Source organism: Lissotriton helveticus, chromosome 10 (assembly GCF_964261635.1).
Source record: "Lissotriton helveticus chromosome 10, aLisHel1.1, whole genome shotgun sequence".
Lineage (NCBI taxonomy): Eukaryota > Metazoa > Chordata > Amphibia > Caudata > Salamandridae > Lissotriton > Lissotriton helveticus.
Window position 1 is genome coordinate 206,071,867 of NC_136071.1, and position 27,510 is coordinate 206,099,376.

A 27,510-nucleotide genomic window follows, 5' to 3' on the forward strand; every position below is an offset into this window, starting at 1 on the left:
GCAGCCCACCCACTCCCTGAATTTCTCTTCCAACCCAACTTTGGACATCGTATGACTAAGGAAGCCCCAGTCCACCCAGTCAAACGCTTTTTCGGCGTCAAATGTCAACAGAAGTGCATCCATGTGTGTTTGATGGGCCTTATCAATTAGGTGGAGTACCCTCTTTGTATTATCCGCACATTGGCGGGATTGAATAAATCCCACTTGGTCGGGCTCTATCAGATTTAGCATGCAAGGGCCTAGGTGTGTGGCGAGGATTCCGGTAAAGAGTTTAAAATTTACGTTGTGTAAAGAGATGGGGCGATATGAGCCACAGTGTTGTCTATCTTAACCTGGCTTGGGCAGAACCACAATTGCCGCCGCTAACATAGTTGCGGGAATCGGGTTTGCGCTCCCAAAAGAATTGAATAGTCTCGTCAAAACCTGGACTAAAATGTGGCAGAATTTCTTATAAAAAAAGAGCAGGAAACCCGTCTGGGCCGGGGTACTTGAGCACCTTGAGACGTGAAATCGCTGTAATTACTTTCTCGACTCGGATGGGAGCATCCAATGCTGCTGCCTGATCGGGGGTTAGTGTGGACATAGTAACAGATTGATCTGTGGTGTCAGGTTCTGATGTAGTGTCAGCTGTGTATAATTGTTCATAAAACTCCCTGAAAGTGCGAGCTATCTCTTGGTCCTCGATGACCTCCCTCTGTCCATTCCCCTGTAGCGAGGAGACCTTTGTCCGCTGTCTTTGGGCCCTTAACCTATTGGCCAAGAGGCGACCTGTACGGTCGCCCCCAATGTAATAAGAATGCTTCAACCTAACCGCTGCATATTGCGCCCTGTCCAAATCTATTCCTGCTAACTGTGCCCTAGCTGCCTCCAAACCCTGGGCGCACTTGTCCTGCTATGTACTCTTTCCAGTTCTTGTCCCTGGGTCGCTAAGCTAGCTCTCAATTCCTTGCATTCCCTATTGTCGGCCGCTGACAGTGCTAATAACCTCCCATGCACCACCATTTTCATCGCTTCCCAGAGTGTTGTTATCGCGATGTCGGGGCTATCATTGAGGGCGAAATATTCCTGACTGCATTTAGTAAGTTGCTGGTCCACCGTTTTCCTGTGGAGCATATTCTCTTTACGTCTCCAGCAGCCAGCTTGGCGGGGGCTTGACGGCAAAGATATATGCGTGATCAGTGCATCGTGGTCTGAAAGAGCCGTAGGTTCTATATTCACTGCTGTGACTGCCCTGTTAATCTCCCTGTCCCTAAGAAATAATCGATGCTCGCAGAAGACCTATGTGCGTGCGAGAAAAAGGTGTATTGGGTCGAGGTTGGGTGGGCCTCTCTCCAGATATCTACAAAAGCCATCTCGTTCAGCCATTTCTTCCCTTCCCCCAATATTTCTCCTTTGTGCCAATAAGAGGCCTGTGATCTGTCTTTGATCGAGTCCATTACCATATTTAGGTCCCCTTTATTAAAGTCATGCGATTTTGTGGGGCCACGACGTCTGCCAGAGCTGTTTTAAGAAATCTCTCCTGTCCTGAATTGGGAGCGTATAAGGAACCTATTACTATGAATTAGGGGTCAAATTGTATGGTGTATGCAAGCAATCTCCCTTTTAGTTCAGCCACCTTCTCCCTTACTACCCCCCCCCTGCAGCGATTGGATATTAGCAGAGCCAACCCCGCCTTCTTTTCCCCTGTGGAAGAAAAAAATTGCTGGGGGAATGCTCTCAATCTCATGGGTGGTAATCCTTAGCAAGGAGATGCGTCTCTTGCAGGAGGCAGATATCGGACTCTCTATTTTCTAGGTAAGAGAGGATGGCACGCCGTTTGACTGGATTATTGACACCCTTAACATTACCCGTAAGTATTTTCACCTCTTCCGGGACCATGACAGGTGGTTGTGAATTGATCTAGTACAGCCCCTAGGGTTGATCCCGCTCTCGAGGAAAACTGAGTTCCCCCTCTGCAGGTCATATCTGTATGTATCAGTGTGAAGGTGCAAGTGAAGTTGCTCGGGGAACATCAGGGACCACATGGAAAAGAGACTTTGTCTATACCGGACCCCACCCCCCCCCCACCCCCCACCCCCTCCCTAACCCCAACAAACAGAACAATATTTACCCCGGAAAATTGTCCAGGAGCCGCAGTGTACATCCGCGTCTCCCTGGTGAAACAGTATGTAGGGTGCATCTTGTGGCCATAAATACTCCCCCTGCCCTCACCTGCCCACCCGCCACCCCCCGGCAAAGCTTTGGACCACTTATCTGACATAGCAAACGGATCAAGCTTCAGCTCAGGACGCGGATTCAGCAGTCAACGAGGCCAGCACTACTTGACGTTCATGAGCTATAGTCTCTGGGTCCGGCTTGAAGGAGGCCTCCTGACTCCTTCGTCGTCTAACACAATGCCATCTTTCTCTTTGACCTTTCTTATCTCTGTCGTCTGACTCGGCTACTTGAGGGTTGTCGATGCCCAGGACCTTGCCAGCTTTCTGTAGTGACCTTATTTTCCGCAGCCTGCCGTCCCACTTGAAGATAAAGTGAAGTGGGTGTCCCCATGAGTAGGAGATCCCTTGGTTACGGAGGTGGGTTGTGACTTGGCGTAAGTCTCTACGTTTTTGCAACGTGATCACTGCCGGAACTTGATATAAGGCAATGTCATGTCCTCTATGGGCTAATGGTTGCGCTTCCCTGGCTTCTCTCAGAATGAGTTCTTTAATTTGAAAGTCTGGGAGATAAGCCAATAAGTCGGGAGAAGGTGCTGGCGCCTTTCTTTGTAAACCTAATTGATGGGCTCTATCAATTTTTATTGGAAAGTCCTACGATTCCTGCAAGATGTGGCAGAAGAGGCCTTGGAGATATTGAATGATGTCAGTGCCTTCTTCTTTTGAGGGAATGCCTTACACATGACTATTATTTATACAGGAGCGATTTTCTAAATCTTCCGCGTGAGCTTGAATGTCTATTTGTTGGGCTTGAAGGTGGATCACATCTTGCTTCAATTGCTCCACTTCTTCCTCCAGCGAGTCTTCATGATCTTCCATTGTGGCCACCCTCTCTCCGATTGCGTCCAAATCTCGACACACTTCCTTGATCTCGTTGGAGAAATCTTTTCTGAGAGCTTATAAGTCTTCCTGTAGGGTTGAAAATAGTTGAGCTAGGAATGCGCGTGTGTCTAGCTCCACCATGGATTCTGTCTTTTGCCCTCCTGACGTAGGTGGGGATGCGCAGCCGTCTCCTCCGCTTGCCCCCGTTATCTTGGTGAACATGTCTTTCACGCTTCTGTCTTTCTTCGCACATGTTGAGGACATGTCTGATCTGCGGCTGGGCACGAGAAGCAGTGGCGTGAGGATGTGGCCCAAGGCAGGTGCCAGAAAGTTTAGCTATACATGCGTTGGTATTCACCCTGTTGGGAGCAGTAATGCGTGAGCAATGGGCCTTATAGTCAAGTCTCCTGTGGCCGGAGCAGTGCACTCTGTAATTCTCTTCTGCTTCATTCCTGAGGCCCACTCTGGGGCGGCTGTATGAGGGTGTGAGTCACAACGTGGATACCACTGCGCAGGCCTCTCCTGTCACTACTCCAGTGATGCAGCGCCACCAAGCCTTATCAATATCGTCCTTCGGCACACCTGTCCCCGAATCACCCAGGCCCTCAGCAGATTGCAGCACGTTCAAGCCTCCTGGAAGTCCTGGACGCGCCGGGAGGCTGCCAGCTCACCGGCCTGTAGAATAGCTGCCAGTAGCATGTCTTCGATCTCTGGGCACGGCGCGGTGTGATGCATGGCGCAAGGTACGCAGGAAACATCCTTTACAACGCGGTGTTTACACAGCGTGTTCTTTACAATGCTGCCATTACAACGCAAGTCATTACTACGACTTGCGCTGGATGGCGCTCTTGCTTAAGGAATAGTTTGATTTTCTAATCCAACACCTTCCCTACTGTTACGTAGGCTGGAGTTGGAATAGAAAATTTAATTATTCCACAATCCAGCGCCCTCCAACGCAAGTCGTTGTAACGACTTGCGTTGTGAAAACTGCATTGTCAAGTACCGCAATCAAAATGATCGCGTTGTACTGACATACATCCAAGGTACGCACCCCAAGGGTGTTACAGGTACCGGGGAGCCTCCTGAGCGGCCTTCATCTCCGGCGCGCGGTGATGCGTGCTGTGTCGTGCCGTGCCTTGTGGTTGCCGGGTCTTGTCCTCAATTCCCCCCAAGGTGACTACTGCATTGCTAGGTTCGCAGCCTCTGGCGCTGCAGAGGGGAGTGTGCTAGTTCTTAGCAGGGGGCTTGCCAATTCGACCAAGCGCTGGCCAGGCCGTCGGTGCGCTTTCCGCGTCTTCACCTACCACGGGGTCCTCTACCCTCTGTGGGCCTCAGTACGTGGCAAGTGGGTTTTTGCCCTGTGATGCTATGGATCGTATCCTGTAGGGGCCTATATGGCCGGGCAGGGCTCTCTATTTCACTGTGTCCCCCAAAAAGTTTGGTGCTGGGGCCCAGTCTAATGCGCCATCTGCAACCCTCACTCCGGGCTCTCGAAGAAGGCTCGGCAGAGACTGGAACCTGCCGTTCCAGGTGGGGCCGCAAGCCTGGAGCAGTGTCACTCAGTGCGTCTGCCTTGCCTGGCAGGGGCGGGAAATGCCTCAGGGTTGCTCACCTCTAGTGATTGAAGACCCGATGTTCGCTGTTTGCGGAGGCCCCAGGCACGTGGATTTGGGCTCAGGCGCCCAGCCTGCTTTGACTCCACGCGGGCCTCCCCGCTCCATCACCCCTCCTCATCTGCACCCTCCGTCGCAAATGGTCGTTGGGGGGAAGCACCTCTCACCTCCTGAGGGCCAAAATGGTCCCCTGCTGAAAGCGCAGCTGGAACTCACAGCCTCTCCGAAGCAGAGACCTCCAATGCTTAGGCTCGCTATGCAGCTCAGCTACGCAGTCCGGGCCGCCATTTTGACTCTCTGGGGCCGGGCTGCTGAACACTTCGGCTGCGGACGTTCCCTCATTCAGACCCCACTGCAAACCAGTCCTTGAAGTTCTCGCCCATCCTCTGAGCACAATCAAGGGTCCAGCGTGCTGCAACAGTGCCAGGAAGATAGCGGGCGGCGGACGGGAGCGGGGAGACAAGCGAGTCACGTCTTACCCACTCGCCATCTTGGCCACGCCCCACCCAGTGTTACTTTAAACCTAAATTTGTAGGACACCAGTGGCACCAAGAGGGAAATCCTTGGCCTCTAGCGACCCCAAGGACCAGAGGAGACCACATTTACCAGTTGCCCCAGCGCCAAGAGCCCCCATTACAGAGTTGCGCGGCCGGCAGATCTACTCTGTGAGACACCAGTGGCACCAAGAGGTGGATACTTGGCCCCTAGTGACCCCAAGGACCAGAGAGGACTACATTTACTAGGAGCCCCGTTGCAGAGTTGCTGCAAGAGGGGGGCTTGGAGTGATGGGCTATAAAGCGTGGCCCGCAGACCTGCTCTGTGGGACACTAGTGGCACCAAGAGGGGGATCCTTGGCCCCTAGTGTCCCACAGGACCAGAGGGGACCACATTTACCAGCCACCCCAGCACAAGGAGCCCCTGTTGCAGAGTTTCTGCAAGGAGGCATGGCTTAGAGGGATGTGCTACAAAGGGTTGACAGCAAAACACACAAGATGATGGACGGAATGTTGCACAATGGCAAAACATTCACCCCCAGTCACAGATCTGGGTTTAATCCATCATTATTTTGCTCACCAAGGCACCCCAGTTCAGACATGGCCATATGCAAATCAGTCTTGACCCTGTGCCTCATGGGAACAGTCCAGCCCGAACTGCCAAGCCACGTCTTTCCTGGACCGGAATCAAGCATCCTAGGACCGGTTTCTGGCTATCAGCCGTCTTCAGCCAGGATAGCTTGACTCCAGTGGCTTAGTGAGCAAGGGACCCACGTCTGGGCATACCCTTCCCACATAGGGTGAACAGCAAAACACACAAGATGATGGACGGAATGTTGCACAATGGCAAAACATTCACCCCCAGTCACAGAACTGGGTTTAATCCATCATTATTTTGCTCACCAAGCCACCCCAGTTCAGACATGGCCATATGCAAATCAGTCTTGACCCTGTGCCTCATGGGAACAGTCCAGCCCGATCTACCAAGCCACGTCTTTCCTGGACCGGAATCAAGCATGCTAGGACCGGTTTCTGGCTATCAGCCGTCTTAAGCCAGGATAGCTTGACTCGAGTGGCTTAGTGAGCAAGGGACCCACGTCTGGGCATACCCTTCCCACATAGGGTGAACAACAAAACACACAAGATGATGGACGGAATGTTGCACAATGGACAAAGCATTCACCCCCAGTCACAGATCTGGGTTTAATCCATCATTATTTTGCTCACCAAGCCACCCCAGTTCAGACATGGCCATATGCAAATCAGTCTTGACCCTGTGCCTCATGGGAACAGTCCAGCCCGAACTGCCAAGCCACGTCTTTCCTGGACCGTAATCAAGCATCCTAGGACCGGTTTCTGGCTATCAGCCGTCTTCAGCCAGGATAGCTTGACTCCAGTGGCTTAGTGAGCAAAGGACCCACGTCTGGGCATACCCTTCCCACACAGGGTGAACAGCAAAACACACAAGATGATGGACGGAATGTTGCACAATAGCAAAACATTCACCCCCAGTCACAGATCTGGGTTTAATCCATCATTATTTTGCTCACCAAGCCACCCCAGTTCAGACATGGCCATATGCAATTCAGTCGTGACCCTGTGCCTCATGGGAACAGTCCAGCCCGAACTGCCAAGCCACGTCTTTCCTGGACCGGAATCAAGCATCCTAGGACCGGTTTCTGGCTATCAGCCGTCTTCAGCCAGGATAGCTTGACTCCAGTGGCTTAGTGAGCAAGGGACCCACTTCTGGGCCTACCTTTCCCACATAGGGTGAACAGCAAAACACAGAAGATGATGGACGGAATGTTGCACAATGGCAAAACATAAACCCCCAGTCACAGATCTGGGTTTAATCCATCATTATTTTGCTCACCAAGCCACCCCAGTTCAGACATGGCCATATGCAAATCAGTCTTGACCCTGTGCCTCATGGGAACAGTCCAGACCGAACTGCCAAGCCACATCTTTCCTGGACCAGAATCAAGCATCCTAGGACCGGTTTCTGGCTATCAGCCGTCTTCAGCCAGGATAGCTTGACTCCAGTGGCTTAGTGAGCAAGGGACCCACGTCTGGGCATACCCTTCCCACATAGGGTGAACAGCAAAACACACAAGATGATGGATGGAATGTTGCACAATGGCAAAACATTCACCCCCAGTCATAGATATGGGTGTAATCCATCATTATTTTGCTCACCAAGCCACCCCAGTTCAGACATGGCCATATGCAAATCAGTCTTGACTCTGTGCCTCATGGGAACAGTCCAGCCCGAACTGGGGTGGTGTGGAGTGCAAAAAAACGATGGATTTAGGCCCAGATCTCTGTACTGCGGTGAATGTATGACATTGTTCTGCATTCTGTCCATCAACTGTTGGTTTTGCATTTGTCACCCCGAGTGGGATGGGTATGCTCAGACGTGAGTCCCATGCTCTCCACACCACTGGAGTCAAGCTATCCTGGCTGAAGATGGCTGATAGCCAGAAACCGGTCCTAGGATGCTTTATTCCGGTCCAGGAAAGACATGGCTTGGCAGTTCGGGCTGGACTGTTCCCATGAGGCACAGGGGCAAGGCTGATTTGCATATGGCCATGTCTGAACTGGGGTGGTGTGGAGTGCAAAAAAACGATGGATTTAGGCCCAGATCTCTGTACTGGGGTGAATGTATGACATTGTTCTGCAATCTGTCCATCATCTGTTGGTTTTGCATTTGTCACCCCGAGTGGGATGGGTGGGATGGGTATGCTCAGACGTGAGTCCCATGCTCTCCACACCACTGGAGTCAAGCTATCCTGGCTGAAGACGGCTGATAGCCAGAAACCGGTCCTAGGATGCTTGATTCCGGTCCAAGAAAGACATGGCTTGGCAGTTTGGGCTGGACTGTTCCCATGAGGCACAAGGTCAAGGCTGATTTGCATATGGCCATGTTTGAACTGGGGTGGTGTGGAGTGCAATAAAACGATGGATTTGGGCCCAGATCTCTGTACTGGGGTGAATGTATGACATTGTTCTGCATTCTGTCCATCAACGGTTGGTTTTGCATTTGTCACCCCGAGTGGGATGGGTATGCTCAGATGTGAGTCCCATGCTCTCCACACCACTGGAGTCAAGCTATCCTGGATGAAGACGGCTGATAGCCAGAAACCGGTCCTAGGATGCTTGATTACGGTCCAGGAAAGACATGGCTTGGCAGTTCGGGCTGGACTGTTCCCATGAGGCACAGGGTCAAGGCTGATTTGCATATGGCCATGTCTGAACTGGGGTGGTGTGGAGTGCAAAAAAAATGGATTTAGGCCCAGATCTCTGTACTGGGGTGAATGTATGACATTGTTCTGCATTCTGTCCATCAACTGTTGGTTTTGCATTTGTCACCCCGAGTGGGATGGGTATGCTCAGACGTGAGTCCCATGCTCTCCACACCACTGGAGTCAAGCTATCCTGGCTGAAGACGGCTGATAGCCAGAAACCGGTCCTAGGATGCTGGATTCCGGTTCAGGAAAGACATGGATTGGCAGTTCGGGCTGGACTGTGCCCATGAGGCACAGGGTCAAGGCTGACTTGCATATGGCCATGTCTGAACTGGGGTGGTGTGGAGTGCAAAAAAACGATGGATTTAGGCCCAGATCTCTGTACTGGGGTGAATGTATGACATTGTTTTGCATTCTGTCCATCAACTGTTGGTTTTGCATTTGTCACCCCGAGTGGGATGGGTATGCTCAGACGTGAGTGCCATGCTCTCCACACCACTGGAGTCAAGCTATCCTAGCTGAAGACGGCTGATAGCCAGAAACCGGTCCTAGGATGCTTGATTACGGTCCAGGAAAGACGTGGCTTGGCAGTTCGGGCTGGACTGTTCCCATGAGGCAAAGGGTCAAGGCTGATTTGCATATGACCATGACTGAACTGGGGTGGTGTGGAGTGCAAAAAAACAATGGATTTAGGCTCAGATCTCTGTACTGGGGTGAATGTATGACATTGTTCTGTATTCTGTCCATCAACTGTTGGTTTTGCATTTCTCACCCCGAGTGGGATGGGTATGCTCAGACGTGAGTCCCATGCTCTCCACACCACTGCAGTCAGGCTATTCTGGCTGAAGACGGCTGATAGCCAGAAACCGGTCCTAGGATGCTTGATTCCGGTTCAGGAAAGACATGGCTTGGCAGTTCGGGCTGGACTGTTCCCATGAGGCGCGGTCAAGGCTGATTTGCATATGGCCATGTCTGAACTGGGGTGGTGTGGAGTGCAAACAAACGATGGATTTAGGCCCAGATCTCTGTACTGGGGTGAATGTATGACATTGTTCTGCATTCTGTACATCAACTGTTGGTTTTGCATTTGTCACCCCGAGTGGGATGGGTATGCTCAGACGTGAGTCCCATGCTCTCCACACCACTGGAGTCAAGCTATCCTGGCTGAAGACGGCTGATAGCCAGAAACCGGTCCTAGGATGCTTGATTCCGGTCCAGGAAAGACATGGCTTGGCAGTTCGGGCTGGACTGTTCCCATGAGGCACAGGGTCAAGGCTGATTTGCATATGGCCATGTCTGAACTGGGGTGGTGTGGAGTGCAAAAAAACAATGGATTTAGGCCCAGATCTCTGTACTGGGGTGAATGTATGACATTGTTCTGCATTCTGTCCATCAACTGTTGGTTTTGCATTTGTCACCCCGAGTGAGATGGGTATGCTCAGACGTGAGTCCCATGCTCTCCACACCACTGGAGTCAAGCTATCCTGGCTGAAGACGGCTGATAGCCAGAAACCGGTCCTAGGATGCTGGATTCCGGTGCAGGAAAGACATGGCTTGGCAGTTCGGGCTGGACTGTTCCCATGAGGCACAGGGTCAAGGCTGACTTGCATATGGCCATGTCTGAACTGGGGTGGTGTGGAGTGCAAAAAAACAATGGATTTAGGCCCAGATCTCTGTACTGGGGTGAATGTATGACATTGTTTTGCATTCTGTTGCACAGGGTTAAGGCTAATTCGGTTTTGCACAAAGGGTTGACGGCAGACCCGCTGCGCTGACTGCACCCAGTCGAAGCCCAGGCCAAGGGCAGGCCCGTCCGCGCCCATCAGAGCCTGGAGGAGGCTGGCCTGGCCATCGTCCTGGGCTCCAGGTACAAGTTTTCTCCTGTCTGTTCATTTTGTGTGCCTTGTTAACAGGAACCGGGTTCAAGTGTTGCATGTGCTGCTCCTTATAAAAGTACAATTGTCTAAGCATAAACAGGGGGCAAGTGCAAAGGCAAAAATAGTCCAGAAGGAGATGCCGCCAAATCCAAAAACCCGAAACTTCAGAAACAGCATCCTGGTAGAACATCGAATTGTGTGACAGGTGAGATTAGCACGCGAGTAAATACGGAGATAGAAGTAGCGGTTACGCAGATTGGATACTGAAAAAGAAAAGGGAAACCCACGTGCTACAGATTTACCACTCTCAAATACGAGGAGAGCCTAAGAGCTGATGAATACAGAAAATAAAGGATAAGGGCGACCTACATATATTAATGATATCGTGCAACAAATCCCTGAAGACGAGGTGCGCCTTATGAGCATTAACGCTAGACTGAACTGGTGGATAGATCTTACAGTGATAATTCAGAATTGATACTGCCCTGAAGAAGTCTGTTGTCCAAGACGGACTAAAGACGAAACACGTGTAGGCTGTTTGCTGAAATTGATTTGGATGAAGAAATAAAGACAAAGACTGAAGAAAAAAGAAATTATTTTGTGGACTGAATTTGATTTTAGAGTGCTCGGTGGTCTATTTTGGATTTGTCGGATCACTAGTGGTCTTGTTTGGAGTCAAGGCAACAGGCTCACATCTACCTGGAGCACCGAACTTACTTTGCCTGTAATAATTGTCCTTAATTTGCTGTGCGCTCCAAGAAGTTGTTGTCAATTGGGTGTACAGGTGAGATTAGTACTTTGATAGAAGAGGTAGAAGCCATACTTAATGGTAAAAACACTGGGACTGGAAAGTCAATCAGGAAACTTGTGGATTTGTTCAAACCTAGACCACCATTAAAAAACTCAACATCTATTACAACGTAGGTTACCTCCAAACAAGGGGAGCCTGCGGGCAGCCAGATGTTAAGAGACGATTGTGGCAAACACAAAAGTGTGAAGTCCCTTCCCCTGGGCAGTGTAGTGGTCCATGATGTTGTTTGCTCAAATCGTTCTGCCATCCTGTAAAACAGAGTCAGGAATCTTGCAATAAGCACCTGCAATACCTGCCCCAGTTGAGATCTTCATAGAGGATGCTCCAACATTAAGTGATGCTATGGGACTAATTTAGGCCTTAGAAATGAGGTAGCGTCTTTAAAGGGCATGTGGCTAGAGGTTGTAAATTCTCCTGGCAAACCCATGGCAGTCCAAGTTTACCTAAGCCAACCCCAGATCATACTGTTCCTGCTAGAGATATAACTTGCTCTACGGGACAGATCCAACGTCATCATGGTGAGTCGAGGCTCATGGTTGGAAGAGGGAATGTGCTGGATTCCGCTGTCACCCTTGATAGGGCACAGAGGGCCTTGCCCATTGCCCGTACTATGACCTGTGTTAACGGGCAAGTCAGTACACATGTTACATCTGTTACCTCTCTGCCTCAAATACGGCAAAATGGCCCTAGTACTTTAGTATACCACACAGTTTACATGATAAAAGTCCCCAAGCTGCTTACCAAATTGTCTGAGAACAATGAGTCCATGGAAAATAAAGTTTTACACTGGATCAGACGTGAGAAAATGCCGGTCTGGCATCTTCTCAAACAATAGTGTCTGGTAAACGCCACTCAATGCCGGCTGTTCTTTGGCACTCATTTGAACTAAATCTAACCACGTCAGACAGTGGCGGGCCTAATATATGTGAATTGTTTCTCTCTACCTGTAAATGGATTAAGTATCTCTTTCAAGAGGAATCAGTCGAATCTGGATGGCTTCAAATCTAAGGGAAGTAGTAATATGGGTAGAATGGAGTGACTGAAACAAGTGGCACAAATCCATGGGAACACCTGCCAGAAGAATACCAATTCCTTCTAGAGTGGCCTATCCGATACGGATTGATTCATAACACCGCCATCTCATCCCGAAACTATGCATACTCTTGTAAATGCCAATTGACCGTCGTCCGCTGAACTAAACCATGGGTCATCCATTTTTGTAACTAACAGTGAAAAATTAAGGATGCCCTGGCTAACCCAGATGATCCCCATTTGTCCCATCAATGTACCGTACAGATTGCACAAAATTCCCGCAGAGCGTCACCTTTTATATTCTCTTGGAATATTTCAGGACTAAGGGCAAAATTGGAGGATGTGGACTGAAGATTGTATACTGATTATTTTGATATGGGCTTATTTCCAGAAAGTTGGGCTACATCTAAAATGTATAGGCCAGGTTTCAACTCATATTGCATTAATGCCACTCCCTCAACTGTGGGCAGGTCAATGGGTGAGCTCATCATCTGGCCAAAAGTTTCACTAGGTTGTGATGTAAAACAAATACACATTGACTGCCCTGATATATTAGTCCTTAGTCTTACAACAAAGAATGGGATGCCTTATATGGTGGTAAACATTTATAATAGATCAAGTCCCTTTTCCCAATGTTCAAGAACTTTGAAAATCTTGAACAAGTCCCTGGCTGCCTTGTCATGTAATCACAGAGTGATTAAAGCAAGCGATTTTAATTCTTGTTTTGAACCTTATGCCCCTTATTTGGATATTATTAAGGAAAAGGATATCGTTGGGAGATTTCGCCCATTGCTCTGCTCACAAAGCACCCAAAATGAGCGTAGTAGCCATGCTGATCAAAGACATTATGGGCTTGTTTGGCCTAAGACCGGGTAATTGGAGATTCCCTTCAAATAGCGATGTGAAGCCTACTTTCATGAGGGAGCCTTATACTAGTCAAGTCATATTGTCTATATTTTATTGGATTTAAGAATTTGGCATGAAATAGCTGACCTGTTAGTAAGTGACCATCAAGATAGTGATAATTTCCCGATTTTGTGTTTCCGGGACATGGCGGCCCAAAAGAGGAGAGCCCCCTAGGTAATCAAGTTATCACTAACCAGGTGGTGGTAACCCCAAACAAGCGCTCTGTTAAATGGGAGGTCTTCCACAAATCTGTGGAATTGTTAGCTAAGTTATACCTCCTAGATTTGAAAGAACTGATTGCATGTCAACAAAATGAACACAGCCCAGGACAGATGATGGTGGCCCATAATAATTTTTTTAATAAACTAGAGGACTTATTTACAAAAAATTGCAATACAGGGATGGGCCAAGCCAGAGAGGTCAAATGAGTGGTTTAATGTGAGGTGTAAACGTGCCATGGGTGCTCTTTTAAAAGCCTTAAAAGATAAGGACAGAAGCATGGTTGTCCTAACTAGATAGAAATATGTGTCTGTCTTTAAAGAGAGCAAAGAACAGTGGGAATATGCAGATTGAGACATCCTATTAGGGGAAACTCGAGCCAAAAATACTAGGCGTTTTGGGGAGCTGGTTAACCAGCATGGGCGCACTGCTAAAGCTTAGCGAGATTGCCATATCCCCAGTGAGGAGTGGACCTCCCACTTTATGTACCTTTATAAGGAAAGAAATCCTCGAATTGAAATAAAAGAAATCCCATCAATATTCATTACTGGTGAGGGAGATGAAGGCCAAGAAAAATGACAGTTAAATACAGAATGACCAAAGGCAACGCGTTTCGGTGGCAATAACTGGTCCAAACCACCTTCTTCAGGCTTTCTATACAAACGTGTCCAGCAATCCTACATCTACATTAAAATAAAATAATATATATCTGTATGGATCTGGCACTTCATTGAACAACAGTGTATATATACAGTGAAAATTCCACACATCCCCCTTAAACAAATCACCCATATTCAGTACCAATGGCATTGCTAATATTCACCCAAATCACGCCTTTGGTCATTCTGTATTTAACTGTCATTTTTCTTGTGAAGTCATTTTAATTTTGATATGCATATAATATGCTTTTTAATTGTGATTTGAAGACTAATGCTGATTAAATTGTTGAATTGTGAGACATTTATTTGTTCTATGTGCATTATAGCAAGGATTTTTTCTTAAAAATATTAGATTGTATTTCATTGTATGATTGTGTACATTTTGTTGTTTAATGTATTCCACTGACTTATCTTTTTTATACATATAAAATATGGATTTGTAATTGTGCATTCACCTGGTGAATAAAACATTTATATACTATCCTTTGGCAATTGCAATAGTTTGGATATGAGTGAAGTGTGAGTGAGTCTTGAGTGTCTTAGTATGCTATTGAAGAGACCCAAAGGGAATTTTCTTTGACTTAGATAAAATACCCATACAACTTTATCGAAGTGAACCTCAGATCTGGAGCCCATATTTAAATTCCGTGTTTAATGCTGCCTTCGCAGTAGGGCAGATTCCAAAATCCTGGAAAGGAGCCATAATAATCTCAATCCATAAGAAAAGGGATAGGGCAATTCCGGGCAATTGTAGACCCATAAATCTGATTGATAACATACAGAAAGTATTCTGCTCACAAATACTTAGCAGACTATGGGAATGGATTGAGCAAACAGAGACCTTTTACCATTTAAAGGTGGAATTTTGTAATAAAATCCGGACAGTCAATCAAATCATACGATTTCTAGTCATTAAGTGGAGGACCGTGGATCTTGACAAAGGGAGATTATTTGTTGCTTTTGTGGATATTCGATGCGCCCTCGATTTGGTCCCAAGGAACAAATTATGGGAAACACTGGCCAGTTTAGGTGTGCCAGTAGGTTTGTTGACAATAATAAAGGAACTGTACACTGCTAATTTTGCAAGAGTTGGGTGGAGACTGGTGGGCAAACTGTACGATGAAATTTCGACCCAAAGAGGAGTATGCCAATGGTGCATTCTGGCCCAGACGCACGTCCTCTTATATATTAATTAGTGTTTGTCATACCTTTTTAATTGTGAAAATGATTCCTCTCAGATCAGTGATCGGAACAATCTGTGTCTACTATTTGCCGCTGACACCTTGTTGTTACTAAAAAAAATCCTAGGCCTTTCTATTCTTTTAGAGAAGTTTTCATTTTTTTGTATAGATTATGGCCTGGAAATGAATAACAACAAACCAAAGTATATGGTATTTGACGACCGAAGAAAAAAATTAAAAGAAATATACTTTTAGAAGGGAAGGTACTCGAGAAGCTTGCCAAGTTTGATTACCTAGGAGTTCACCTGGAAGATTCACATAAATGGTCAGCAAAGATGAGAAAAAGTACATTGTATTAAAACAATGTGCCGGGTCCATCGTAAGGTTTGCAAATAAGGCTTCCTCCTTCCCGATACCCCCCCCCCCCCACATTGAAATATATAGAAGCCAAGCTTGTGGGGCCGCTCTATATAGGGCAGATATTTAGGGCCATTGTAATTTGGTTTTTACGGAGAATGCGGAGAACATTTTTCTTAAGTCTTTATTAAAAATATCCACAGTACCCCAACACTGCCCATCAGTATGGATCTCAAGCTGAGATACATTTCCGATATAGCTGCATTGAGACTTATTTTGTATTGGTTAAGGGTGTGGACAACAGAGGAGTTACAGCCCTACAGAGATTGGCTCAGATGTTTACTGGTGGGTCCGTATGTAGATAAGAACCCTTAGTGGGCCCACATAAAAAATTGGCTATTCAAGTTGGGTTTGGAAGATTTTTGGACCCATCCTCAAGTATTGCCACAAAACTCTAAAGAATCCCTCAAGCTGGCTCATTGGAATTTTGTATTGGGGGGAAATTTCAAGAGCAGTATTGGGTAGTTTGACATTTGTGTTTTTAAGTTTTAAATGCACTCTTGATTTTGATCCCTATTTAGACATAGTAGCCAAACCTGATACAAGTAAGTGCACTTTACATTAAGTTCAGATTGGGGACTATACCATTGTTAGCTTTAACTAGTTCTAGGAATGGTAAGATAAATACGTCAAATACCTGCCATATGGAATGTGAGGTTGTAGAGACCATCAACCATGTATTATTTTTCTGTACCACTTACACAAGGTAACGGGCCCGATGTGTTAAACATATTTGTAAATTATTGGATTTTATGGACCGTCACACAGCAGTGAGAGTATGTAGATCCAACACTTGTGGACCTGTTGTGTTTTCTGTCATGACATTTTTATTATCGATATGGCATTTTAGATCAAATCTTACGGTGAAAAGTTGAGTATTTTCACTGAGTAGCGTCCTGATTTAGTGATAATATTGTATTAAGACTGACTAATTTTGTTTTTATACTTTTTTAAACCCTTTTTACATTGCACTTTTATTATTGTATTGATCAATTTGGATGAATTTATATTTGTGTGTATGCTGCCTTTTATGGTTTTATTGATCAAAACCGAAATAAAGGATTTATGATGATGATGATTGTAACACAAATAACTTTCTTGTTTATCTTTAAGTTTTAACCGTTTATTGAATGCCAGAAAACTATGCAAGAGACAGATAAGCCAACTTCAAAAAACACAATTTACCATGTGAGGAGGGGAACTTGGAGGGACCAGGGCTTCATACATAAACTCCCAAATAGGCACTTCGGCAGCCCTACCCCATGAACCCCTAACAATAAAAAAAATTTAAAAAACATGAGTGTTGTGGCTGCTTCTAATGTTATGTGTCCCATGGGGGTCTGAAGAGCGATACAAGTCAGGAGTGGCAGACACTGGCCAGAGAGAGGAGCATTTGATATAGGTAGAGTGGTAGCAAATGATGTGATGGCTATTGGGAGACACCATCAACAGACAATGGCAAAGTCCATAGGTCTAAGTTACCAAATTAGAGTAAGACCCGTAGGAGGTAGCCATCAGGAGTGGACAGATAGACATATAGTTGTAAAATAGTCACTCATACAGTTCTATGCAGGCACTCAAGTGGAAGCAGAAGGATATTTCCAAATAGCCAATGTCACTAGGTGAGCGATGGAAACTCCACTGGGCTGAGATAAGGTGCGATTGACAAAGTCCCAAGCAAAAGGCTGAAATAAACTGGTCAAAGAAGCCAATAGTTGAGAGGGGTTGACCCATAGCCGACTTTGTGTACAGTGTAAGCGAAATGACTGTTTGACAGCTGCACTATCAAAATCCAGACCTAAGAACTACTTGTGTAATCATTGAAGCAGTATCTGAAGATTGATTAATGAACTGTGGAAACAACAAAGTCTTTGTACTGAAATTGACCTCTGTCTCAAAACCCGTGTGACTCTTAAATGGTATTTTATAGATATATCAATAAAATATTTTTTTTCAAACAACTTCTACTCACTCCTATTCTTGTTTTCATTGATTATCTTGTTTACTTTTAATCACTGCATTCGGATCGAGAAAACTGTCTTTATTTCTTCTGCAACATAACATGTAAATATTAATTTACTCTTTTTTGTACATCAATGATAGCTTGATCATTTATTCAAATGTATTGATAACAAACCATGTAGTGTATCTATGCGTCTTATTGTTTGACATTGATTTCAAATACCATACTTATATTTAATATGTGAAAATAACAAGATAGCATTTATGAATAGCTCAGCCATATTAGCTCCCTCTTACTCTTCGACTTACTCTTGGTGAAAGTCCCAATGGCAACAGTGATTGACAGACAGAGTTCACTAAGAGCATTTTACTCAGCATGTCAGTATGGATTTTGATACAGTGCCTCTCATAAGGATGATGATGATGGTGTCTCTGAAGTGGAAGCTGAGGGGGAGATCAAAGAGGAATTATATCTGGAGGAAGATCCTGGATGAAGTTATGTTTCATCTCTGAAGCGCTGGGCTTCAAATGCCTGGCGCAAAAACAACAATTGATGAACAGAATGCATAACAATGTCAAACATTCACCCCAGTACAGAGATCTGGGCCTAAATCCATTGTTTATTTGCTCACCATGCCATTTCAGTTTGAACCCAGTCATATGCAAATCAGTCTTGACCCTGTGCCCAATGGGAACAGTCCAGCTCGAACTGCCAGGCCAGGTCATCCCTGGACTGGAAACAAGCATCCTAGAACCGGTTTCAGGGTTTCACCCGTCATCAGCAGATAGCTTGTCTCCAGTGGCATGAAGAGCACGGGTCCCAGATCGAACCATACCCGTCCTACTCGGGGTGACGAATGCAAAAACAACAATTGATGAACAGAATGCAGAACAATGGCATACATTCACCCCAGTTCAGAGATCTGGGCCTAAATCCATCGGTTTTATACTCACCATGCCATTCCAGTTTGCACCCAGCCAAATGCAAACCAGTCTTGACCCTGTGCCCAATGGGAACAGTCCAGCCCTAACTGCCAGGCCAGGTCCTCCCTGGACTGGAAACAAGAATCATAGGACCGGTTTTGGGGTTTTAACCCTCATCAGCCAGGATAGCTTGACTCCAGTGGCATGAAGAGCACGGGGCCCACGTCGAAGCATACCCGTCCAACTCGGGGTGACGGATCCAAAAACAACAATTGATGAACAGAATGCAGAACAATGTCATACATTCACCCCAGTACAGAGATCTGGGCCTAAATCCATTGTTTATTTGCTCACCATGCCATTTCAGTTTGAACCCAGCCATATGCAAATCAGTCTTGACCCTGTGCCCAATGGGAACAGTCCAGCCCGAACTGCTCACTTTGCCACTGGATTCAAGCTAGCCTGGCTGATGAAGGGTGTTACCCAGAAACCAGTCCAAGGATGCTTGTTTCCGGTTCAGGGAAGACCTGGCTTGGCAGTTCAGGCTTGACTGTTCCCATGAGGCACAGAGTCAAGACTAATTTGAATATAGCTGGGTCTGAACTGAGGTGGCGAAGTGAGCTAAAGAATGATGATGGATTCAACCCAGATCTGTGACTGGGGGTGAGTGTCTGAAAAGTTTTATCGCTCCGTCCATCATCTCTTTGTGTTTGCTTTGTTCGCCCTAAGTTGGCAGGGTATGCCCAGACATGGGTCCCTTGCTCACTTTGCCACTGGATTCAAGCTAGCCTGGCTGATGAAGGGTGTTACCCAGAAACCAGTCCCAGCATGCTTGATGCTTGTTTCCGGTTCAGGGAAGACCTGGCTTGGCAGTTCGGGCTGGACTGTTCCCATGAGGCACAGGGTCAAGACTGATTTGCATATAGCTGGGTCTGAACTGAGGTGGCGAAGTGAGCTAAAGAATGATGCTGATTCAACCCAGATCTGTGACTGGGGTTGAGTGTCTGAAAAGTTTCAGCGCTCCGTCCATCATCTCCTTGTGTTTGCTTTGTTTGCCCTAAGTTGGCAGGGTATGCCCAGACGTGGGTCCCTTGCTCATTTTGCCATTGGATTCAAGCTAGCCTGGCTGATGAAGGATGCTACCCAGAAACCGGTCCCAGGATGCTTGTTTCTGGTTCAGGGAAGACCTGGCTTGGCAATTCGGGCTGGACTGTTCCCATGAGGCACAGGGTCAAGACTGATTTGCATATAGCTGGGTCTGAACTGAGGTGGCAAAGTGAGCTAAAGAATGATGATGGATTCAACCCAGATCTGTTACTTGGTGAGCGTGTGAAAAGTTTCAGCGCTCTGTCCATCATCTTCTTGTGTTTGCTTCAAATGCCAGGGCCATTGATTCCGTACAAGTGGCTGCCCTACGTACCATGGTAAATGCATTTTTAGATCATCCCTGAGTGTAAAAACACAGTGGCATCTTGGTAAAGGTGGTAGTTTGTTGGGTATGTTTGTGGAATTCTATATTATTGAGGTCAGTGTGGCAGTTTCAGACTTTTGGAAGGTGGGTAACCTGTACTAGGACATCAGATGCAAGCTGGGTACGGATTTCAAAATATCTCTACTTGGATCCAATAAATTCAACTTGAATAACATTTGTCTCTTGCCGTCATTCAACATATTTCATGATGCATATGGACTCACACTGGATTTATTGGCCCGTCTTTCAGTGTTGTATGGATATGGTATATGAGGCACAAAACAGATTGTTCATTTTACCGGAGCAACTCTTCCATTTATGTTCTGAATACATGTGGCACGGAACTTGGCCCCCTATTTCCCCATCCGAGAATTTCTGTTTCTAAAGGTCACAGTAATTGTGGAGTGGGGATAAGGTGGTATTCATAGTTTTGGGGAACAACATATGGGAATTAGAGAATTTGTGTGAATCCAGCAGGCACAGTGTCTAACCAGTCAATCAATCATAGCATTTATAAAGCGCACTACTTACCCGTGAGGGTCTCAAGGCGCTGGGGGGTGGGGAATGCTCCTACTGCTCGAAAAGCCACGTCTTGAGGAGTCTTCTGAAGATCGGCAGGGTTTGGGTCTGCTGTAGGTGGGTTGGGAGGGTGTTCCATGTCTTGGTGGCTAGGTGGGAGAACGATCTACCACCGAAGATCGCTCTTCGGGTGCGGGGGAATATGGCGAGGGTGAGGTCGGCGAAGCGGAGCTGGCGGGTGTGGGTGTAGAAGCTGAGCCGTCTGTTGAGGTACGCTAGTCTGGTGTTGTGGAGTGCCTTGTGTGCGTGGGTGAGGAGCTTGAAGGTTATAGACGGGGAGCCAGTGCAGGGCTCTCAGGTGGGGTGGGAAATACACCGCATGTGCGATATTGCTGCAAAACTTGAAATTCTAAAGAGGCCAGTAGCTTCCATCAGAATTCCCAGGCCAATCCGAATGAGGGCCTTACATTGCACTTCACCAGGGCTGCATCCAATCGCCCATTCCACTTAAATGTATCTATGTGTGAACCCCTGGTGTTCTCTAGGTGTAATAAATGAATGGCAAAAGCAGGATCCAATAAAGAAGAAAATGGGTTCTAAAAGGATGTATTAAGCATGAGTGAGGTCCATTTAAAGGGTTGAGGAACTGAATTGCGCTCAAAGAAGGAGCCTGTCTTGGACAGTATAAAGTTATGAATGTGCCATTGTCTTACCGGGGTGAACTGAGTGGCATGATACATGGTCAAGCTAAAGTTAAACCTATTGAATCTTCAGAACGGCTGGCTTGCGACAGGCTTGTTCATAAGACCAATGGCGATGCTTGTTTGATGAAGCTTACCTGTCACTTATTACTCTTCCGTCACGCACTCCCACATATATACAAGCAGTTTCAACCACTGCCCACATTTGGTTTGGCAAGCGTGTATCATTAGGTGTGTGAGGCCTTTTCTATGGCTACTTGTTTGACTAGCGGTTACTGGTACTATGGGTGGTGGGTACTGAGATTTAACATGTGTCTCAAGGCCTTACGCTCTGTTGCACTCTAATTGAACAACTAAGTTACTGTCTTTGTGCTCTTGACTCTCAACTCAATGTATCACTAGGGCTAGCAATCAAGGCTTACTCTAGGAGGTGGTGGAGAGTGTAGAACTCAGATACTGTTTGACATGTGACTACAAAATAAATTCCCTCATCTGGATGGAGAAACGCCCTGTCTATCAAGGCCTCTGCTGTTCATAAACATACACTTGCAATGGGAGGTGTTTCTGAAATACAAAAAAAAAATGAAAATCACACCTCCCAGAATTAGAACTTTGCTGAAAAGGTTCTCATTTTCTTGGCAAAAGCCCATTCACTGAAAAATGTCTGCCATTCTGAGAGTGCACTTTAAATATGAAATGTACGCCAGAAGCTGTATCTCATTCAGATCCCCTATAGGTGCCTTTGCACTGCTAGCTCCATGAGTACCTCTTACTTTACCAGTACTGTCCAGGGCATCTTTCAGGCTTATCCAGAGAGTGGTTCCAGGCTTTCGAAGATAGAGGATTAGTCTGATAAGCTACATCTTTCCCTAGTCAAAATAAATAAAATGTGCCCCTTGGTGTAAAGCTGCAGGTTACGTGGTAGAGCTGAGAGTAACTTCTGTTTTTTCTTGAGTACACAAAACATGCTTGAGTTTCCTGGGATCCTGTCTTTGCCTCCCACCCATGCAGCCCATGCGTAAAATCACTCAACACTTTGTTTTCCAAAGAGTCTGCTATCTGTCACACGTAAGGAAGACAGGCAGACATCCGAATAACAGTATTCTTGGTGAAGTCCAGGATTCTTACGAGTCACTACTGACTTTGGTGGGGAGAAAATATCAATTAGGCCAGGCAGAGTCGATATCAATGTCTGGGGTTGTAGTGCAAGACGGACACCGTCACATAAAGCTGACCAACTTTTGAGTTTACTTTTCAAATCAAAATAATCCTGGGTGCTATTTAATTTCTAATATTAGATAATTATGTCATCTTCTGCAGGGACATAGCTATTATTTAGAGGGGTCAATCAATCAAAATACGCTTTATTCGAAGTCACAAAGTGAATCATAAAGGCTACAAAAGTACATCCATGACAATAATTTAAGATAGCCAAAGTATGAGTTTGAAACAAGGTATAAAAATTATTCTATGTAAAAACAAGAATATTAAAAAGAATATTAAAAGACTATCATCACTGCACCATCACATAATTACTATTTACAACTGATTCCCATAGTTAATAACGGGCAGCAAAAAACGTGACATTACTGCACAAATAAAAATATTCAGTGGCATTTGCAGATAAATAAACTCCAGACGGCATTGTGTAAAACCCAACTGTAATAACAAGCACGGTATGCATGGTGTTCTGTGGTGAGGTATCATCACACGTGCAATTCCCCAGGTCAGGTGACCAATTGTTAGTAATAGGAAAGCTAATTAAGAGGTGGAAAATATCCAACCGAAAACGGGTTAACACAAAACTGTGACGCGATTATACACATTGGCTAGATATGGTTGCATGCAAGAACTAGTCAAGATCATTTGATTCCTCAGCACAGTAGGTTTACAGAGTTCAGACGCTAATCTGATTTCCTCCAATAATGAGATCCATTTCAGTTTCAACGCTTTCCTTTGTACATTAGCCAGGCTCTCGGGGAGATCGAAATATTCCGGATGGCCGAGGTCTGTCAGAAAGTTGTGCACATATTTGAGCCACGGGATGTTAAGGGCATATGAGGATTTTTGGCAATCAGCAATTATGGCTCGATTTAGAGTTGTGTATTTGGATGACCCTATTTTGTGCCATAATAGCACTGGCTGGATCCTGATCGAGTCTGCTATGTAAGGGGCACCTAGTTCAGAGCGAACATAGGTAGGGCTAATTTTCGGGAGCGCAAGGAGAGACCTAAAACAATCATTTTCTTCAAGCTGTAGTATATCAATCTTTCCATGCTCCCAGAGCTCAGCCCCGTACATGGCAGTGGATCTACATTTGGCCTTTTAAATTGTCATCATTTCCTTTGGATATTTAAAGCCAAGCTATCCAGCAAAACTTAATAGAGCCATTGTTGTTTTCATTTAATCCCCCCTTGCCAATACCCGATTGATTGAAGACAATGCCCAGATACGAAAATAACTCTGTGAACTGAATAGTGGAACCCTCAATAATGATGCCACTTCATAGCGAAGGTTTTGCCTATATTAATTTTTAGCCCAATGTTTCGCATTAACTGAGCAAACCCGTCCACCAGATGCTGCAGGGCAATGGGAGTGCGAGCCATTAACACAGCATCATCTGCATAAAATAGTGCTAGTATAGGCCGGTGTCCCACCTGGGGAAGGTCAGCACATTTGCTTGCCAGTATGTTGCCTACACTATTAATATAGAGATTGAACAGGAAGGGGGCCATTACACATCCCTGGTGGACCCCTCTTTCTATTTTAAATGGCTCAGTACAAATGCCGTTAAAGCCATAAGGTACTCTGCCTTGGGCGTAAAAATCTCTAAGGAAGTTCACAATGGTGCAATCCACATCCATATTGGCCAATGTTGCCCATAACTTATCGTGAACTACCAAATCAAAAGCAGAAGATAAATCTACAAAAACTAAAAACAGACTGCCACCTTTCAGGTGCACGTATTTGCCAATTAATAAATCTAAATTAATGGCCTGCTCTACAGTTCCCAGCCCAGCCCTAAACTCGTATTGTAGGTCCGAGAGGATACTTTTTATTTCAGCCCAGTCCTGAAGTCATCTTAAAAGCATGCGACCAGCCACCTTAACCAGGCAGTCCAAAAGAGAGATGGGCCTGTATTGCGACGGGTTGTTACGGTCACCCTTCTTGAATATGGGGACAATAAGTGACTCAGGCCAGGTTGATAAAAATCCCTGGTCTTGGCAGGCTCTGAAAAGCAAAGTAAGGATGGGGCCCCAGAGCTCAATATTAAATGTAAACAGATCAATAGGGATCCCGTCGGCCCTGGGGCTTTACCCCCCCTTACTTGCTTTCAGTGCCAGGACAACTTCATCCAAGGAAACCTCTGGATATCTTGAAACCATTAAAGGACCAGTGAAATTGAATGTGTTGGTAAGAGGGGCGGACCCAATATGAGCCGAAGCAATGAGGGGGGGGGGGATTACAATATCTTCCTTAGGGGAATACAGATTAGTAAAGTGTGGCATTTATCTAGCCTCTGTTATGGCTATCTCTGCACGGGGAGAGTCTGGGAAGTTATGGGAAGGACAATTGATGACAAGCCAAAATGTGGTATTGTCATTGGATAGACTAGCATCAAGTAAACTGTTCCACGTTTCCTCCTTCAGGTTTCTTTTCCGTTGTTTAATGGCTGATTTATATGCTAGTCTACACTCCCGGTCTTTACTTACAGATCTAGGATGTTCAGCCAAGGCTAATATCACATTTCTGTGAGTTTTTATACACGCTGAATCGAACCAGCCACACACACCTGCCTTTGCTTTTTTCTGTTTTGCATGGAGCCCCTCGCCAATGCCCTTTTTTAGATGATTGAATGCTAAAATAAACTTGTGCGCCTCTGTAGTTTCATCTAGGCATACTTCAAAAGCCTCCCTCTTTTTTCAAATCAGTTTTGCTAGAAAGTTAGATGGATCCACCAGGGACCATCTTAACACATACCCATTACGGCGGGAAATCGCAATTTCCTCTAGTGCTGTCACTTTTGGTGCACCTCGTGGCTGTCCAACAAGGTCAAAATTCAAGGTGACACTTTGGGGGAAATGATCGCTAAACGCTATGTCATAAACAATAAACTCTAAGACCATTGTAAGTACACCTCAATATAACTGGTATACGGATTAATTCATTACAGAACCCCATATTATGTTTAAAAATTAAATCATTTAGAGTATCCCCGTACTCCGAATGGAGAAAGTTAATAGTCTCACAGTTATCAGGGGATGTCATACCACACACCTTATTCGATGACACAGGGCATGTACGTATGTTGAAGTCTCCTCCCCATAAGATAATTGGATGACTACAATTAGCGGGAAAAGCCTTCTCCAGGTCATGATCTAGTTGGTGGAGAGCTGTGATAATATCCGATGTACAAGCGTTATTATAAAAATTGACAATGGCCAGAGTTGCATATGCAGAGATTTGAAGAGACCCAATTTTATAAAATACTCTTGTTACAATCACTGTAGTATTCAGAGGAGCTAACATGCTTGAGACATAAATACACAGGCCACTTTTGGGTCGCCCGTGCTTGGACTCGATCGCTGGGCTGTGGAATGTTTTAAAACCATTCAAATGGATTGGCTCTATTGCCCAAGTCTCCTGTAAACAAAGAATGTTAAATTTGGATGTGAAGTCAACTCATTCATTAATGATATATTTATGGCATAAGCCAGCTACATTCCAATAAAGAACATTATGGGCTGTGGCAGGAGTCTTAACCCCCGTAGCTACTAACGGCGGAAAAGGTGGGTAATCCACAAGACCACGCCCGAAAATTTCTAAAGGCGCAGACGTCTCATCTCTCTCCTTGTGTGGCCTCCTCTCATGCGCCAAGACGGTCACAAAACCACTCTGATTCTCCATGTTTACTTTCTTGGTTTTCTTTAGTCAATCCACACTGTTTAATGTGGAAAGACAATCAAACCTGTTTTGGGTTTCAATTGGGTGTTGGTACTCTAGCCGATTCCCCTGATGATGTGGGCCTACTGCCTGAGGCAGCTGTTGGAGGGGGGCAGGAGGCTGATAGAAGAAGCCAAGTGGTAAGACCATAATCTGCTTTAAGGTGAGAGATGGGAGACTGGCTCTCTTAAAAATAAGTTTCACCAGATTGGGGGAAGTGAATGAGAGCGCGACACAGTCACCTTCTAACATTTTGCTTCCTGTTCCCACCCATCTAGCCCTCCTAATCATTTTCAAATCAGCAAAGAGTGCCCCCCCGAGCCCTACCCTTGCATTCAACCAATTTAAGGATTTGTTCCTAAGAGATTCCCATGATTTGTGTACAGAATTAGAAGCACCCGGGACGTTAGCTAAAATTACTACATAGGGTGTGGCTGCAGGTGGGAGCTCTAGACAATCCATTTTTTAAACCGGGAAAATACGCATAGAGTCAGTGGTTGTTTGGTCAGTGCGAATTGGATTGTGTAGGGCACTACATGGGATGGTGGGGCAGTTATTGGGCCCAAGTCGATGTAATAAAGGTTGAGGAGGGAGATGGGTGCCACCCTGTGACCGGTTGGTGCTTGAATCAGTGCTAATCATGTCCCCTGTCCTGTCACCCAATATGTGGTACGGTTGATATATACCTTGAACGTTAGAAAGTGAATTGATACATGAAGAGGGTTGCTCACAAACACTATTATCTATACTTTGCTGGGGATGCTGATGATTTGCTGACATTGAATGATTATTTACCCGCAAATCCATTTGGGAAAGGTAGTTCTTCTCTATCCCTTTTAATTGTTCTGTCAGTGAACTAAATACAACCCTTACTGACTCAGATAAGGATTGAACTAAAGCAAACAGGGCTACATAATCTGCTTGCTGCTGTTCTACCCCTGATTTTTTTTGATTTTTTTGTCAATGATTGCTTATGGGTATTCTTAGATCGTTGACCACTCCAACCTACTCCACCTTCTTCACTAAATGCAGATAGAGGCACTGACGGGGCCTGGGACACTGCTGTAGAGAGGGCTTTAAAATGTTTACTTGGGGGTTGACTGGCCAGTTGGATATCTGGAAGGGCAATGCTAGGGGATTTTTGGGGGCACTTCCTGTCTTCCCTCTGCCCAGCTACCTGCAGACTGACAGCACTATCAGGACTAGAACTAGTAGCAGGATTAGGAGTGATAGTTTTTTTTTTTTATTGATCAACTTTTCATTGAGCATACAACATAATCGCAGCATATTCGTATAATTTCTACATATGACAATAGAGTATCATTCAATGAACTTCAACATAACAAAGCCAGAGGTCACATTGATTCATGTGTGAATTAGAGCACCATACATAATATGAAGTAAAGTAATCTGCCACCGTTTGTAATACCTCCAAGCGCAAACAGACCATGACATAATAACAGCATCTTGGCATCATAAACACCCCCACCCTCACAGTCC